The following is a 17,705-nucleotide window of genomic DNA, read 5'->3' as shown; positions in this document are numbered from 1 at the left end:
TATTGGAGCGTATGCTCTATGTAGCTGTGGGGTTCTAGAACCGTTGAGCTGTTCGAGTGCTCAGGTTGTCTAGAACCAGAGAGAATGTCCAGCTTTTTTTCTTTTGAGAACCAAGAGAACGTCCCTCAGAGAGGAGAGAGTGCATCCCCTTTTATAGTTTGAAGGAGATGGCCTTACAAGTCAGAGAAAGAGGGAATGGATACGTGTGCTACCTAGTCTTGTTGCCCACCTTGTCGGGTACGAGACGGTCATCGGCGCCCACAATACTATTTATGTCAGACGCATGTGGCAGGCTCTACCATGTTTGCTTGGTATGGCAAACGTCGGTGCCTACAATACTGTTTGTACTCTGACACGCCTAGAAGGTTGCATAGCGCCCGTCTGACATGACCTGGCGGCACTGTCTTGAAGGTGCGCAGGGCATGGTAGGGTACGGTCCTCTGTATTGCGGTTGACTTGAGCGCCTTACCTTATCTGCTTTGCCTGATCCCTGGGCCCTCACCGAGCGAGCGTCCCCGGTTGGTTGTTCCCAGTTGGCTCCGACCGTGCCGGTCGGGGAAGAATCATGAGCTGAGGTCTGGCGTATCCCCGGTCGGAAAAGGAGGTCGAAGTCGGTCTGTGTCCCCACCTTCGCCAGGCCTTCCAGTTGAGGACCGGATCGTTGCCCTATCTGTTATTACGTATCTGGGCCGACCCAGGAGGCGCGCGTTGTCGCAACGCCGTCTGCTGGGCCAAGTTTTTTTGTAGGGAAGCAGGTCCATTGGGGACCCCGAGTTTATGAACTCGACATCGTGCTTGGTGGAGCATTTGGTGAAGCCAAAGAGCCGATGGTGGTGTTGAGCTTGATGTTCTAGGCTCCACAAGCCTTCCACAACCCATAGAGGGCCTTGCGTAGCCGCAACAACCTGTGCTCCTTGCACTCAATGATGAAGCCCGGTGGTTGGTTGACAAAGACCACCTTGGTGAGCTACCCGTTGAGGAACTTGGACTTCACGTCTATGTGGTGGATGCACCAATCCTCGCCGCCAGCGCTAGCAGGAGGCACGGACTCCATTCGAGCCATCAGTGCAAATACTTCCTTGAAGTCGATGCCCCCTCTGCACGAAGCCCTTGATGAGCTGTGCCTTGTGCTTGGCAATGTCGCCATGCTTCACCTTGTAGACCCACTTCAACCTAATTGGCTTGCATCTGAGCGGTGTGCCAATGAGCTCCCACATCATGTTCTCCTCGATCGCCACTGTTGATCGCGCTCGGCATCAGCAAATGTTGGCAGCTCCTCCACGCCCATCATCAGAAGCTCCTCGTCGTCGAGGACTCGACTCGTTTGACTCATAGGGCTGGTGTTACCAATGATGTCGTTCACTACTTGGAAACACACATCCTTTCCTTGGTGGTAGGTGTCGTCATGTGAAGACACGTCGCTAGGGGAGACACGAAGTGGATGGAGCTCGACGGAGGCCCCCCTTGTTCCACAGCAGGTCGTTCATGCCCAATGTGGGCGAACTTGTAGGCTTGCCAGATGTCACTGTCTCTGGAGATGTAGCACTGCCTGGACTTACTGCGCTAGGATCCACCTCCTATGGTGCCCCAACACAAGGCACCTTCGTCGCCGAGCACCTAGTGACACGAGGTGCTAGGGTGGCGGGCCAGGAGGAGGTGGATCTCACGCAAGACAGTCACCTTGCCTTCGCGTGAATCGTAGAGCTGATAGGCTTTGCTGCTGGCCTTGTAGCCTAGGAACACCATCGGTGTGCTCGTCCTCCAGCTTGGAGAGATGGGGCTTTGTCAACTTCACGTGACCGATGCAACCGAACGTGCGCAAGAATGACATGTTCGGCTTCTTCCCGTACCAGGCCTCATATGGCGTCACCCCTTCAGGTTCTTCATTGGTGTGTTGTTGAGGATGAATACCGCCATGGAGACGGCCTCGCCCTAGAACTCTGTCGACATCATCTTGGCCTTCATCATACTCCACGCCATGTCAATCACATTCTGGTTGCGCCGCTCCACCACTATGTTCTGTCGCAGCGAGTACGGCACGGAGAGGTGCCCCAACACGCCGCAGTCGGTGCAGTACTCACCAAACGCCGGTGAGGTGAACTCCCCACCTCGGCCCATCGTCAGCACATGCACCCTCTTTCCGGACTCCGCCTCCACCCACGCCTGGAAGTTCATGATCGCCGTCACCGCTTTGTCCTTGCTCGCCTGCAACCACATGTAGCGGTTGCAGTCGTACACCAGCAACAAGAAGTAGCGGTGACCTCCATGCGGCTCCAGGGTGATTGGCCCACAGAGGTCACCATGCACGAGCTCGAGGAGGTCGCTGGCGTGGTACTTCGCCGTCTTCGCAGCTTGTCGATGTGCTTGATGAGCGGGAGACCGCGCAGCATCTCCTGGCTTGCAAGGCTCCCTAGCGCGTCGAAGCTGAGAAGCCCAAAATGGACATGTCACAGCCATGGCTCGTCGTCTTGCCTCGCTTCCAAGCATACCGGCTGCATTGGATGGAGGTCTAGCACGTGCAGCCGGTTCCTAGAGCCGGTTCCAGTAGCCGGTGTGCGGCAAGTATCGTGGCTAGAAATGCATGACCATCGCTGTCTTCCACTGCCGTGGCTTGCCGCGATGCTTCCCTGTGCCACCGCGGCCGGACGACCCGAAGGAGCTTGCCCTGGGCTGCCGCTCGCTCATGCAAGCCGCCTACTCTTCCTTGGTCAGCAGCAGCTTGCCGCTGGCTGTCGTCATCGCTGTGGCTTCGACCCGGTCAACGACCGCCTTGAGGTGCCCTGTCACGTCCTCGATGGTGAGCCTGGACAGGTCCATCAGTATGTCTCGAGTGAGAGCGCAATTTGCACATACTTGGTGGGCACCACTCGCAGATACTTGGCAACGACATCCTCCTCGTCGATGGTGACACCAAGCACGGCGAGCTGGCTGACCAGCGACTGCAAGCGCAGCGCGAAGTGCTCCATGGCTTCCCCGTCGCGGAACGAGGGCCTCATAATCTCGCTGAAGCTGCTGCGCCTTCGCCTTCTACACGCGGTCTGAGCCCACGCGCATGACCTTGAGGGCGTCCCAAGCTTGCTTCGGGTATCCTTGCTGCCAAGCGACTCCACGTGCTCCGGTGGAATGGCACGCAGGATCGCCTCCATGGCAACGCAGTCCTCTTCATTCTCGGTGCCAGTTTCGATGGCGTGCCACAGCTTCCGCGCCTTCAACATCACCTTCATCAGCACCGTCTACTCGCCGTAGTTGGTGCAGGTGAGAACGGGGTACTGGATGCCGCCAACCTCCCTCACCGTTCGCTGCACCACGAGCTGCTGACGCTCTGGTGATTGTGATGGCCGGCGTCCCCGGCGGTCTAGGGAGATTGAACAACCTGCTGCTGCTCCTGATATCGCCGGTGATCACCCAACTGCGCCTCCGATATGACTTGTTGGCCGGCTTTGTCTTAGGTCTGTAGCACCACAACCCTCTCACTCACACACACGCTGGAGGTTGAAGACGAGGAGAACAGAGCACACACGCATGAACACAAGTGAATGGGGCTGCTGAACTTAACTGGCTGCAGCTAGGCATTGTCCTCTTAGAAGCAAAGGAATACAGTAAAAACAGAAGTAAAAAATAAGGAGCCATGCTGCCCATACCTAAGTCCATGCTGCACGTACTTGCTACTATTTTACCTGCTATAGCCATACTCCCACTCGCTGTCCTATTGACAGAAAAGGGAGGGAGCTGCTACTGTTGTTGTGCTCCTCTGTACCGGAAAGGGGGATGGAGCAGCAGATTAATTACATATCTAACAGTATCTTCTGTTGTCATCTCGACCTCATCCTCCACCTCTGATTTTCGTTTTGCCACCATCTCCATCCTCCCCACCACTGTCCGTTTTACCCCTTACCCGCCTCTGGTACCTCCTTCCCATCTCTGGTATGTCCTTCTCGTGAGATCACTCTTTGTTACACTCGTTGTCCATGACCTGTTCTACCATCCAACTCCTCTCCATCTCTTCCTGGACCTACCCAGAGTCTTCTCCAAGATTTGCTCTTAGTGATCGTAGCACTATTCATTCTCCCAATCGTCTTGGCTTCACCGCTATTGCTTTGGTTGAGCCCACGACCTATGGGGAGGCTGCTGTCCACCAGGAGTGACAACATGCTATGGCTGAGGAGATTGCTGCTTTGGAGCACACTGGCACTTGGCATCTTGTGCCTTTGCCACCTCAGAGTGTTGAGGTTGAGCTGCAAGCTATGGCGGCTGTGACTGCACAGGTGACCCTGGATACGGGTGTGCTTGTGAGTACACCAAATCCTCTCTCTTCTGATAGCATTCATGCAGTCAGTATTGCTCGGGATCCTGTGAAGAATGAGCTGACTATAAGCACATTGGTGTTGATGCTTCCTACAAGAGACCACAGGTGCATGCTCTGGTTGTGACTCCACCACGTGCCTTGGGAGGTTTCTTCACAAAGGCACAGATACGGGCGCACCATAGCTATTTACTTTCCAAACTTAGTGTTGCAGAGCGACCATGAGTTTGAGGGGGTATGTTATTTTTCTCTTGCATAGGGTCCTTTCTGTAAGATATACATGTGTATATTCTCCCACTTGTGATGCAGTAACAGATGAGTTGCCTATTCCTAACACATGATGCTGACACTACTGTTGGCTTATAATTCTTATTTTTTTCTCAGGTATGATCTGAATGTTGATTTGCTAGATGTCCATGCAGACAAAAGCACATTTCATCGTTTTGACAAATTCAACCTAAAATACAATCCATGTGGCCAAAGTAGGCTCAGAGAAGTTTTCCTCAAACAAGACAATCTCATTCAAGGTATTTGTGTCGTTATAAAGCCCTATATTCCCTGAAAGACTTTTTTGATTGGGCCTTTTATGCGGCTTCCATTTTTTATTGCTTATTGTCATGCTCATCGTTCTATCATACTATTATAAGCCCTCCTCAACCTTTTGTCATTTGGAGTCTTACAAATTTATGTCCATATAGAGTTGGAACATCTGAACTTTATTGAGCATTGTCTTGGATAATGGAGATGATCAAATTAGAGTGTTAGACACAAAAAATTAGTATTTTAATTCATGGTGGCAAAAGCAATATTAAGCTTTCTTTGGTAAATATTCATTGGATATGGTTTTTCAAAATAGTTTCTTGTTGCTTAGGACTGGCTGTAGAACATGGTTTGCCATGTTGGTGCTATGAGCCTATGAGACAAGTACCTCGAAACATTGAGGAAATCCCTTATGTTTTAGGCTTGTAGGTTCTAACTTATTTGGAGAAAGCTTTTCACTGTTATAAACTGTTCATTTGTGATCGTATGGTTCATGTTCTTCCTGTTAAACAATTAGCATGGCTGCTAAGTGTCTCCTTGGTCTATATTAGGTCGATTTGTCACATTTTTCTTTCTCGAGCATGCAGGATAGCTGCATATCTTTTATATTAAGAAGAGAAAGAGGGATAGAGAAACCTTTACAACATACCCACACCACATGTGTTATGACCGGTGTGGGCTATTCATGCCGCAAGCCCGCTAGTGGCTAGGAGCCTAAAAGCCCATATTCATCTTGATTGCCATATTATTAGAATATTTATTAGAATATTTCCTATTTTTGTTGAGAGAGGTATAAATACTTGTAAACATTATTCAGATGAATCAAGCAGAAACATATTTATTTCTCGGATTCCTTCTGGGAGTTGGGAGTTTCCACCGAGCACCAAGCCCTAGCCGCGCGAGCAACAGTCACGGCGCCGCCGTGCCGTCTTCCTCGCGCCCTCCAGCCTCGCCCCGCGATAACCCACACCTATAGCCTCCGATCCCTCTCCCATAGGACTAGGGATTCTACCAGCTTGGTATCAGCGAACCTTGGTACGATGCCCACGCCTCCGCAGACCTCCGGCGGGTCTTCGCCGCCGGTGTCCACCGTGCCGCTTTCTGCCGCGTCCTCCGAAATCTCGGAGTCCTCCGGCAGCGCGCTCACCCTGGCGTCCTTGGCTGGTGTGGTCGACCAGATTGGCCGCAACATGGACGTGCTCAGCCGCAACATGGCCGCCATGCAGCAGTCCCTGGCGAGCCTCCTTCCGCCGCCTCCACCTCCCGCACTTGCAGCATGTCAACATGTCGTGGGCCGAGCACTTGCAGCATGTCAACATCGTCCTCAATGCGCTGCGGGCGCATCACCTCCACCTGAAACGCTCCAAGTGCTCCTTTGGGGCGTCCTCAGTGGCCTACCTGGGCCACGTGATCTCTACGGGCGGTGTTGCCATGGACGCCGACATGATCGCCGCCGTGGCAGCGTGGCCATCTCCGACCTCTGCCCGCGGCCTGCGGGGCTTCTTGGGCCTCGCCGGCTACTACCGAAAGTTCATCCGGGACTTTGGCGTCATCGTCGCTCCGCTCACGCGTCTCTTGCGACGAGACGCGTTTGTGTGGGACGACGATGCATCGGCAGCATTTGAGGCACTTAAACGTGCCTTGACCACAGGTCCTGTTCTTCAGATGCCGGACTTCGCCGCGCCCTTTGTGGTTCACTGCGACGCGTCGGGTGCGGGGTTTGGTGCCGTCCTTCACCAGGGCGTTGGACCCCTCGCCTACTTCAGCCGGCCATTTGCTGCCTGTCACTTAAAATTGGCAGCATAAGAGCGGGAGTTGATCGGCCTGGTCTAGGCCGTAAGTCACTGGCGGCCGTACTTGTGGGGACGCCACTTCCTGGTTCGTACCGACCACTACAGCCTCAAATTTTTGCTTGACCAGCGCTTGTCCACCGTTCCGCAGCACCAGTGGATCAGCAAACTTTTTGGCTTCGATTTCTCTGTGGAGTACCGCCCGGGCCGCCTCAATACTATGGCGGACGCACTGTCACGCCGAGATGCTGAGGCTGGGGCGCCGGCGGACCAGGAGGGTGCGGCTGCAGCCGCCCTAGCTCTATCGGGGCCTTCCTTTGCGCTCCTGGACGACATCAGGCGGGCGCAGGAGGCCACACCCGACGGCCAGCAGCTGCTGACTCGGCACCGCGGTGGTGAGCTTGAGGAACCGTGGTGCCTTGTCGACGGGCTCCTGCTCCATGGCTCCCGTGTCTTCATGCCGGACCATGGGGACCTGTGCCACCAAGTGCTCCTCTTGGCGCACTCGGCAGGATTGGGTGTGTGCTTGCACGACCTGCCAGCGTAACAAGACGGAGACGACGCGCCCTGCGGGGCTGCTGCAGCCTCTCGAGGTGCCGACCCAAGTCTGGGCCGACATCTCGATGGACTTCATTGAGGGGCTGCCGAAGGTCGCGGGCAAGTCGGTCATTCTGACAGTGGTGGACCGCTTCTCCAAGTACGCGCATTTCATCGCGCTCGGCCACCCCTACACGACCACGTCGGTCGCCCGCGCCTTTTTCGACGGGATTGTTCACCTGCACGGGTTCCCGTCGTCCATCGTCAGCGACCGGGACCCCGTCTTCACCGGCCATGTGTGGCGGGATCTCTTCATGATGGCAGGTGTCAAGCTCCGTATGAGTACGGCGTTCCACCCCTAGACGGATGGCCAGTCGGAGGTGGTCAACAAGGTGATTGCTATGTATCTTCGGTGTGTCACAGGTGATCGGCCGCGAGCTTGGGTGGATTGGTTGGCGTGGGCAGAGTATTGCTATAATACTTCGTTTCACACCGCCCTGCGCGCCACTCCATTCGAGGTGGTCTATGGCCGCCCGCCTCCGCCGTTGTTGCCCTACACGCCCGGCACGGCTCGAACGGAGGCTGTTGACGGCCTCTTGCACTTGCGGGACGAGGTCCTGGCTGAGGTGCGCCAACGGCTTCTTCAGGCGCAGGAGCTTGCCAGGAAGTACTACGACGCCGGCCATCGCGATCTGGAGCTGCAGGTTGGTGACTAGGTGTGGCTCCGCCTCCTTCACCGCGCCACCCAGTCGCTGGCACCACAGGCCAAGGGCAAGTTGGGGCCGCGCTATGCTGGTCCTTTCCGTGTCCTCGAGCGTATTGGCAAGGTGGCTTATCGGCTGGAGCTACCGGAAGGCTCTTGTCTCCACGACGTGTTTCATGTCAGCCTTCTGAAGCGACACCGCGACCGCGGGGACCTACCCGTGGTGCCTGGGCGGCTGCCCCCTGTGCTGGACGGTCGGCGCACTCCGGCACCGGCCAAGGCCCTGCGTGCCCAGCTGCGCCGTGGCGTCTGGCGGGTGCTGGTGCAGTGGCAAGGACTTCCCGAAGAAGAGGCGACGTGGGAGCTGCTGGACGATCTTCGTGTCTCCTACCCAGACTTCAAGCTCGAGGACGAGCTATTTCAGTAGGCGGGGAGAGATGTTATGACCGGCGTGGGCTATTCACGCCGCAAGCCCGCTAGTGGCTAGGAGCCTAAAAGCCCATATTCATCTTGATTGCCATATTATTAGAATATTTATTAGAATATTTCCTATTTTTGTTGAGAGAGGTATTAATACTTGTAAACATTATTCAGATGAATCAAGCAGAAACATATTTGTTTCTCGGCTTCCTTCTGGGAGTCGGGAGTTTCCACCGAGCACCAAGCCCTAGCCGCGCGAGCAGCAGTCACGGCGCCGCCGCGCCGTCTTCCTCGCGCCCTCCAGCCTCGCCCCGCGATAACCCACACCTACAGCCTCCGATCCCTCTCTCGTAGGACTAGGGATTCTACCAGCATGTATGATGTATCACCAAGCTTTGAAATTACATTAGTGCCTGTGCTAGACCTCGACAGAGGAAAAACTACCACGATCAGCAATTTGCGACGCGTATATGCTAGCTTCCTCATACAATTCGAAGAGATAGTCTAAATTATAAGTCGTTTTAGTTTTTTTCTAAATACATAGTTTGTACTATGCACCTAAGATATACGTTATGTCTATCAAAACCTGTGTAACTAGAAAAGGCAAAATGACTTATAATTTGAAACTGAGGGGTAGCTTCCTAACACAACTCCAAGAGATATTCTAAACCCACCTTTTGTGCTCCTGAGCTTATTAACCTGTGAGCTACCCATCACCTTTCTCTTTAGATTCCCTTAAGAAAATAGTCTTTAGATATATACGTAGGCTAAAGTGATCAAGCTGGTTGTTTGGTTTTGGTTTCTGGCTTTGTTCGACCACATGCCCAAGTTCTGTTTTGTTAGAGGCCTAGACATCATTTAAAAATGTGGTTGCTGTATAGTATGCTCGGCACTAGTTTGTTTTGGTCTGTGGAGGAATGATTCGATCATGAACCGTGATTAATCATTATATCAGCTATTCAGTTCTAACCAATATTTAATATTTTGAAATACTCACATTGCATTTGATTTAAACTAGGCCGTTTTCTTGCCGAGTTGACAAAGCAAGTTTTCTCTGACCTTTCTGCTAGCAAATATCAGGTAAACTGTCAGCTGGATAACTTTTTTTTTTGTTTTTAATTCAGAGGCACTTCTTATTTGATATCTTGTAACTTTATGCCCTAATATGCTATTTCAGCGGCAGAATATAGGATTTCAATCTACGGAAGGAAACAAAGTGAATGGGACCAACTTGCGAGTTGGATAGTGAACAATGAATTGCACAATGAAAATGTTGTCTGGCTGGTTCAGGTATCCTTTATTTACTTCTATTGGACTAGTTAGCTGTGGCAGTGTTTATAATTTCCTGGCACTTAGTTGAACTAATTGCTAATATTCTATGTTGGATAGTTCTGTGGCTCCTGATTCCTGACTGCTTTGTTCACCTCTTCCTTGTCTACTGGTAGTCTGTAGTAAAGCCTTGTCTTGTAATTGTATCTGCTATTTCTTTAGCTATAGAGCTACTGCTGGTTTTTGTTCCACCAAAGTTATGTAATTTAAACATCGAAAACATTGTGTTTTTGATGGGTGACTCCTAGCTTGGCATCGGCCTTGCTGAGCAGTGGGGAAGTGCAGTTCGTTGTTGTCCAGGGCTCGAGGGATTTCCCTCTAGACTGCCCTTGATTCTAGGGAATAAACAGTAGTGAAAGCAATGAATGTGGCGGCGGAGGGTGAGGAGCAGGACGGATCCAACGGTGGGACGGATGGGCTGTAGCCCCCCCTACGGCCGCCGGATCCATGGAACCCCCCCCCCCCCCCCCCCCCCCCCCCCCCCCCCCCCCCCCCCCCCCCCCCACACACACACACACACACGAATTTTTGGTAGGGATGCACTTTGAGGAGAGACCGAAGCTGTCTGGTGGTTGAAGAAGCCCCCTTGACATTTATCCTGGATCCGTCACTGGTGAGGAGCTCCAGGTGCTGGGGAAGGAGGCGGCGGAGGGCCTGTCCTGGAGGAAGTCACAAAAGCCGTGGCCGGCCCTGCAGACTTGTTGGAGTGGGTGAGCTCCTCCATGTGCAAGTCGGAGCGGACCTCCAGGAAGGTGGGGAAGGGCGGCCACGTCTGAGATGCAGCCCGACAGAGGAGTACTTGTCGTTGAGGCCACGAAGGATGTTGAGGACGAGAGTATGGTCTGAGACGAACTCCCCAGGTCAATGAGAGCATTGGCCATGGTCTTCAAGTGCTGTGCTGGCAGTACTCGGTGATGGAGAGGTCTCCTTGAACAAAGTTGCGGAACTGGGCGTCAAGGTAAAGGGCCCGAGTCTCCTGGTTCCCAAGGAACTGAGTTTCAATGGCGAGCCAGGTGGCACGAGCAGTGGCGCCATGCTCTATGACGGTCTCGACGAGGTCGTTGGAGAAATGGAGATGGTGCTGAGGATACATGAGCAAACCACGCAGTCCATGCGGGCCCAATAAGGGTGATCGGGAGCAAGATCGTCGGCGAGGACGTGGCCTTCCAGTGAGAACTTGCCCACAGTCAAGAGGAAGGCCTCGCACCAGCGACAGCCCGTGGAGGTTCAGAACGGCGGCAGCCTCGTGGAGCAGCATGGCGTCGTGAACAGATCGCAGGGACGGCTCAGGAGTAGACGAAGAGGAGCCGTCTGGAGGGGAAACAGCAGCTGCACGCTCCTTGGCGTCGTGGGCCTGTTGCTCCTGGAGGGCCAGGAGCTTGAGGGAGTCATCCGCAGCTTCCTCAACGCCGGAGTCGGCCACCGTCTTGGCCTTGGCGGCAGCAGCCGCGGCACCAGATGGCGAGCCAGGGGGAGTCCCCGCCATTGGGCAAGAGAGGGAGGGGGCACGACTCGGGAGAGGCGTGCGTGGGGGGAGGCGCTGACCAGAGGATGGTCGCGCGGGAGCAGCGGTAGTAGACCAGGAGAGAAACTTAGTCTTCTGCTACCCTGAAAGCAATGAATATTGCGTGAAATATTGGATTGATTAGATTGGAGCACATGTACGTGTGTGTGTGTGTGTATATATAGGGGATTGATCGGTTTATAGAAACAGGACCGGATACAATTGCCTCGCCAATGGCTGGCCGGCTAAAATATGGACACATGGCCCTGGCCCAATAGCATACACGGCTATAATACATATGTCTAGCAAGTAGTTTTTGCAGTCGTCTTTTATCTATTCATCATGGGCGCTCATGGAACCCTAAAACATTATGTGGGTGGGTGTGTTGTACCTGGGCCTCTTTCTCCTTTGTCTTCTTTAATATAGTGATACGTGGCGCCCCATGTTCAAGAAAAAAAAAGTTTGTAGTCACTGTTTCTTTAGTCAATAATCTGTTGGAATACTGGACAAAAGTACTCTTGACAACAGTCTAGCTTGCAGAATGCCAAGATGAGTACTTAGCCTAAGATGTAGTTCAGTAGTTCTTAACCATGGAAATATTACCCTTTTTGCCCCAGTGAAATATTTGATGCAAAAACGATTCTTTTCTGATATATATTGTGGACACTCTTTTGCAGATTCCACGCTTATATAATGTGTACAAGGGAATGGGTATTGTTACGTCATTCCAAAATCTTCTTGACAACATTTTCCTTCCTCTTTTTGAGGTTACTATTGATCCAGCTTCACACCCGCAGCTCCATGTCTTCCTGAAGCAGGTTGAGAAATCATTGGTTATAAAGAATATGCATATCGACTGTAGTTCTGCCTTGTGTCATGCATCAACTTTTCACACATCAACCATTTACTTGCTGTTGTGTGCATCTCACATGCCAGTGTTTTTTCTTCTCGAACACGCAGGAGAGCTACGTATCATTATATTAAAAAAAAAGGAAAAGAACCCTTACAAACACCCCAAAACTCACACCAAAGCAACTAAGAATACACGCTCGCCTGTGCTATAAAAAAGAGGACCTCGACTTTGTCTCACATAGGTAGCAGGCCAGCTAGGTAAGAAATACCCCTGACACCTGCAATACCCCACAAACTCATGTCCTCTAAGGCAAGAGTCAAAGCCCACTACAGTGGGGGCCTCCCCTGCTATATTTAATGCTAAAAAAAAGAGTCAAAGCCCTAGCTAGATTAGGTGAAGCTCCATCAAACACACAACGATTTCTATGGTTCCAAAGTGTCCATGTTCCCAAGATGATGATAGAGTTCAAGCCTTTTCTTGCCAAACCATCCAGAGCCTCGAAAGACGCCTCTCCCTGCTGGGGCAAGAAAAAACTGGACCTGCGAGGGTATGACCACCCCCAGGCATTGCATTAAGAAGAAGACATTTTCACGCAGGCCTAGAAAACCCCCAAACCCCTGCCCCACCCTTACACAGCGGCACCATCGCCCTGTGAGAACGGGCCGGTCCTTAGACCTGTGCTTTGGCGTGGAACAGACGATAGAATTTTTTTTAACCCCAGCCTGAAATTCGCTCCCTCGGGGAGTCGAACCCAGGACCTAAGGAGTGCCGCTGGGACGCTCTAACCAGTTGGACTAGAGGCCCTTTGGCCCTGCTGGGGCAAGAGACTTTGCATACCAATCTTTTGCAGCAGGCTGTACCAAAAATCTTGTGCAAACACAGTCTACAAGAAGATGGTTGATAGTTTCTGAATCTTGATCACAATGAAGACACCGAGTTGGATGATCAAGACCACGCCGTGCTAGTCTATCAGCTGTCCAACACCTATTATGTGTGACTAGCCACAAAAAGAAGCGGCATTTGCCTGGTGCCCAAGTTTTCCAAATCCTCTCATATGGTTCAAATCTTATTGCCCCCTGAAAAAATCTGTCGAATGCTGACTTTGCTGTGTACTGTCCACACTAAGAAAATCTCCAAATATGAGAGTCTTCCACCCCTGGCTGTAGTTCCACCTCAGATATAATATCCCATAACTCAAGGAATTCAACAATGACATCCACTGAAAGTGCACCTTGGACATACGAGATCCACTTCTAGTCCATGAGGGCTTCAAGAACAGTCCATTTATTTGCCCTCCTTTTTGGATCGTGAGCACCCAGATGTTTCACATGCCAGTGTGTGTGTGTGTCTCACATGCCAGACTACGAGTGTGTAACATGGTAAACTAATGCTAAATTTCAGCATTAGTTTTTTCAGTAATGATAATTGATAAATATGCTCACATGCATTTATCTCAGGTACGTGATATTGCAACTTCAGTTGACTCTTTCTGGGCCTTGCAGGTTGTAGGGCTAGACCTGGTTGATGATGAAAGTAAACCAGAAAGGCGTCCAACAAAGCACCACATGCCTACACCTGAACAGTGGACCAATGTGTTCAACCCTGCATTTTCATATTATGCATACTACTGCTATGCTAACTTATTCACCCTAAACAAGGTGATCATATCCTCCTCCCCTTCCTCAATTTTCTCCATATTTCTCAGAGAGGTAATGGTTCTGTTCAATTTTCAGCTGCGTGAGTCAAAGGGGATGACCACTATCAAATTCCGTCCACATGCTGGAGAGGTAAAATCTATTCCAGGTCCTCTCTGAAAGTACAGATCCTGTTTGCTCTAATGGGTATGCTCGTACAGGCTGGAGATATCGATCACTTGGCTGCGACATTTCTTCTTTGTCACAACATATCACATGGAATCAATCTAAGGAAGTCTCCTGTGCTTCAGTACTTATACTATCTTGGTCAGGTAATATGTTACCAAGTTCCATAACCCAGCATGATTTTGGTCTCTTCTGAGATGCATTCGATGGCATTTACTTCTCAGTACTGGTATATTGCATTCCAGTTAAAATAAGTGATGTTTTATGATGAATTTAAATTTTTCTAGTTTTTGGCGACAGATATTAAATGAATATTTAACTTGTGAAAAATACGCATTTGGCGTGTTGGGTAGCACATTCATGAATAGTGTTACTAACCTTGGGGATTTCGAGAGATAATCACTCCATTAGTGGGCAGACTCATATGGGCCAATAGTAGATGGGCCTTCACTTAACACCCCCTTCAAACTCAAGGTGGTGGAGAATATGAAGCATGTGAAGCCTATGTTGCTCTCGAGTTTGTGCTTTAGAGAACTAAGACGCGTTTCTTCAGCAAAATGGATGGAGTAGTGGGAGCATTCAGCAGCTGCTTACGAATAGCCTCAAAATCAGACATCAAGCCATGATAAAATTGATGTATGAGAAATCTCTCAATGAACTGAATCTTTTTGGCACAACAGCCGGAACACCCTTGCTCACACTTTGGAACCATGGACATGGAGAGAAAAGGTCCTATGACACGATTAAAAGCAGTGTAGTACTCCTCTATGAACATCTCATTTTGCTGAAGCTCATGAAGTTCTTGCATGAGAGTAAGGAGAAGAGCACCATTGTTCTGAACATATCGCCCCTTCAAATAGTCCCACGTCTCCTTAGCAGACTCGTGATTCTCAAGACTCATCATCAAAGAAGACTTCATACTAGTGACAATGGCACTCATCACACGGCCATCAGCATCAGTCCAAGCCGTGACTGCAGCAGCACCAGAACCATCCTTTGACTTATCGACTGGAGGATCAGCAGTCAAATGAGATACAAGACCATGGCCCCTCAAAACGGTCTCGACAGAGAAAGCCCACTCTCGATAGTTACTAGGGCCCTCAAGTTTCATAGGAAAAACAACACATTGGGCTGTGGCATTGTGATACCAGGGAACAGCAAAAAGCAATAGACCAGAGCATAGCAATCCTTCAGAACAGAGCAGCAGCACGAGTCCTAGAACAGAGGAAGCAGCAGCAGCACGAGTCCCAGAGCAGAGGAAGCAGCAGAGTCTCACACACAGACAGGCAACCACACCTTCTCTGGTCTACGAGCGGATGGACGGCCAGCGAATGAAGTCGGGGCCGCAGACGATGGCGACGGAGGGCCCTAGCGGACGCGTGATGATGAGTAGAGACGAGCAGACGGTGCGTCCCACACAGACAGTATCAACGAGCTACGAGCCAAGACGGACGACTCCTCGGGTGGGTGTGCGGATGGGCGACGGTTTCGCGGGTGGGCGCACGATGGGCGCGGGTGGGCGGGCGCCGCACAGACGGTCGTGTGATGTGCGTGACCTGGTGCGCACACATACGGAGTAGATCCCCCAGGAAGAAAAAAAAAAGGGTTGTGGGTGGATTAGACTAGGCTAACCCTGACCTAATCCTTAGCTCTGGTATGTTACTGACCTGGGGATTCGAGAGGTAATCACCCCATTAGTGACAGGTGTGTGTCTCTCTCTCTCTCTCTCTCTCTCTCTCTCTCTCTCTATATATATATATATATATATATATATATATATATATATATATATATATATATATATATATATATATATATATATATATAGACAAATAGATAGATAGATATAGGCACTCATATGGACCAATAGTAGATAGGCCTTCACTTAACAAATAGAGGGGTGATGTGTTTTGGGGACTATAATGTTTATTAAAATTTCACATGTTTAGTGGGTTTAGTGGCTGGAGGCAACACCAGTAAATGGCATAAGATTTTGCACTTTTCAATTTCTGATTTTTGAATGATGATGTTTTTCTTTCCAACCTGTTACTTTAAATTTTGTCAGATTGGTCTGGCGATGTCACCATTGAGCAACAACTCCTTGTTTCTTGACTATCATCGCAACCCTTTTCCAACGTTCTTCCAACGAGGTCTGAATGTCTCATTATCTACGGATGACCCTTTGCAAATTCACCTGACAAAAGAACCATTGGTGGAAGAATACAGCATTGCTGCTTCGGTACTTCCTACTTCCCTTGCTTTTTTGCTCTTCTGTGATTGTCCTTTCACACATGCAGCATGAAATTTGTGTGCATGTGTATGCAGCACACACCTTTACGCATAGATACTGTGCTACCCATGCCAAAAGGGATGAGCGACCAATGTCCATTTTGATTGTTTCAGCTGTGGAAGCTCAGTTCTTGTGATTTATGTGAAATTGCGAGGAACTCCGTTTATCAATCTGGATTTTCACATGCTCAAAAGGTGAGCGATCTTTTGCTACTTCTCTCGAAACACTTTAATGTGTGTTCCAAGCCTGAGACCTTCACTTTAGTTATAGAGTGATGGTATGAAATGGGGCCTTCAGCATGTATTGAAGCTCTCTCTTTAGACACTGGAACTGTATTAGAGAATATCCTTACCTGCTTAGTATAAATGTGTGCAAAGCACACAGCAAATAATCATATGATCTTTGGCAGTCTCACTGGATTGGCAAGAACTACTTCAAAAGAGGACTTGCTGGAAATGACATTCACAGAACGAATGTACCGCACATCAGGGTTCAATTTAGAGAAATGGTATAAATTCTGTTCTCCCTTTATTGTCTTGGCAAGTAGTAGTACTTTGGTGAAATCTGACTCGTAAACTGTTCCCCTTTCCAGATCTGGAGAAATGAAATGAAACTGGTTTACTCTGACAAAGATCTTAATACCAGACGAGCTGGACCTGTAAAGATGTCCGGCCTCATGTATATCCTGTGTAGTGGCTATGGGAATTATACTTTATGTTTTGGTATGCTTTCCCTTTCTATGGTTGATTCAACTTCGAACTTCAATCTTGCTGTCGTTTTCATCCAATTGATGTCTCGCCAAAAAGTTATCGATATTACCTGTATAAACAGGCAGTACAGAGAATAATAATATACACTTTCTTTCAACCTTGCAGTTGCTGGAAGTCAGCATGAGAAGCGATGTGTGTTATGAACGACGTATAGGAATATGAAGTAAATAATCAAGCCACAGAGGAGACACACGATTTAACGTGGAAAACCCCTCCGATGTGAAGGGGAAAAACCACGGGCACCAGCCAGCAACAATCTCACTATCTCAAGAGTTTTGGGTTACACGCCTATGGCGGCTTACAAGAGAATCAAGTCTCCACGAAACCCTAGCAAGGGTGTATATACCGTACCGTACCGCGGGGGGCTCCGCCCCCCGCACCCCCCCGAGCACAGGGGCGAGACCTGATGGGCCGGCTTTAGACTCCGCTACGCTCCGGCCCAAGCCTCTGGCGACGGGCCTCCGCTTCGCTCCGTCAGAAGCCCCGCCTATATCCTGGAGTGAATTTGGAACAACTCCAACAATGTGATCAAGAGTGTCTCCAAGCCCTATCCGGGAAAACCTCCAGAAATGCCCCAAGCACACCAAGGGATGCAATACCTAAATAATAATGTGGCAAAGTGAAGCAGCAGAGGTTTGTGCTAGAGTTGCGTTATAGCCTTATAGGGTGTTCCCTGTCCCCCCTCGTTTGTAAGCATGTACTCGAAGTGGTTGTACTCTGGCTGGATCCTATACGGTGACAATAAAGTGATGCCGGTTGTTTTGTTGCCCAGATGAAAATGGAAATGGAACCAGAAGAGGAGGCAATTAGAGAATTAAGTGCTGCCGGTTTGTTTGCCCACATGAA

At 50.4% G+C, this 17,705-nt stretch overlaps 1 pseudogene; it reads left to right on the top strand.

Moving 5' to 3' along the window:
- Nucleotides 1-16,766, top strand: part of LOC136511896 (probable AMP deaminase) — a 32,881-nt pseudogene extending 16,115 nt beyond the window's left edge.
- The last annotated feature ends 939 nt before the right edge of the window (nucleotides 16,767-17,705 follow it).

Source organism: Miscanthus floridulus, chromosome 16 (assembly GCF_019320115.1).
Source record: "Miscanthus floridulus cultivar M001 chromosome 16, ASM1932011v1, whole genome shotgun sequence".
Lineage (NCBI taxonomy): Eukaryota > Viridiplantae > Streptophyta > Magnoliopsida > Poales > Poaceae > Miscanthus > Miscanthus floridulus.
This window is presented reverse-complemented; position numbering and strand designations above follow the sequence as displayed.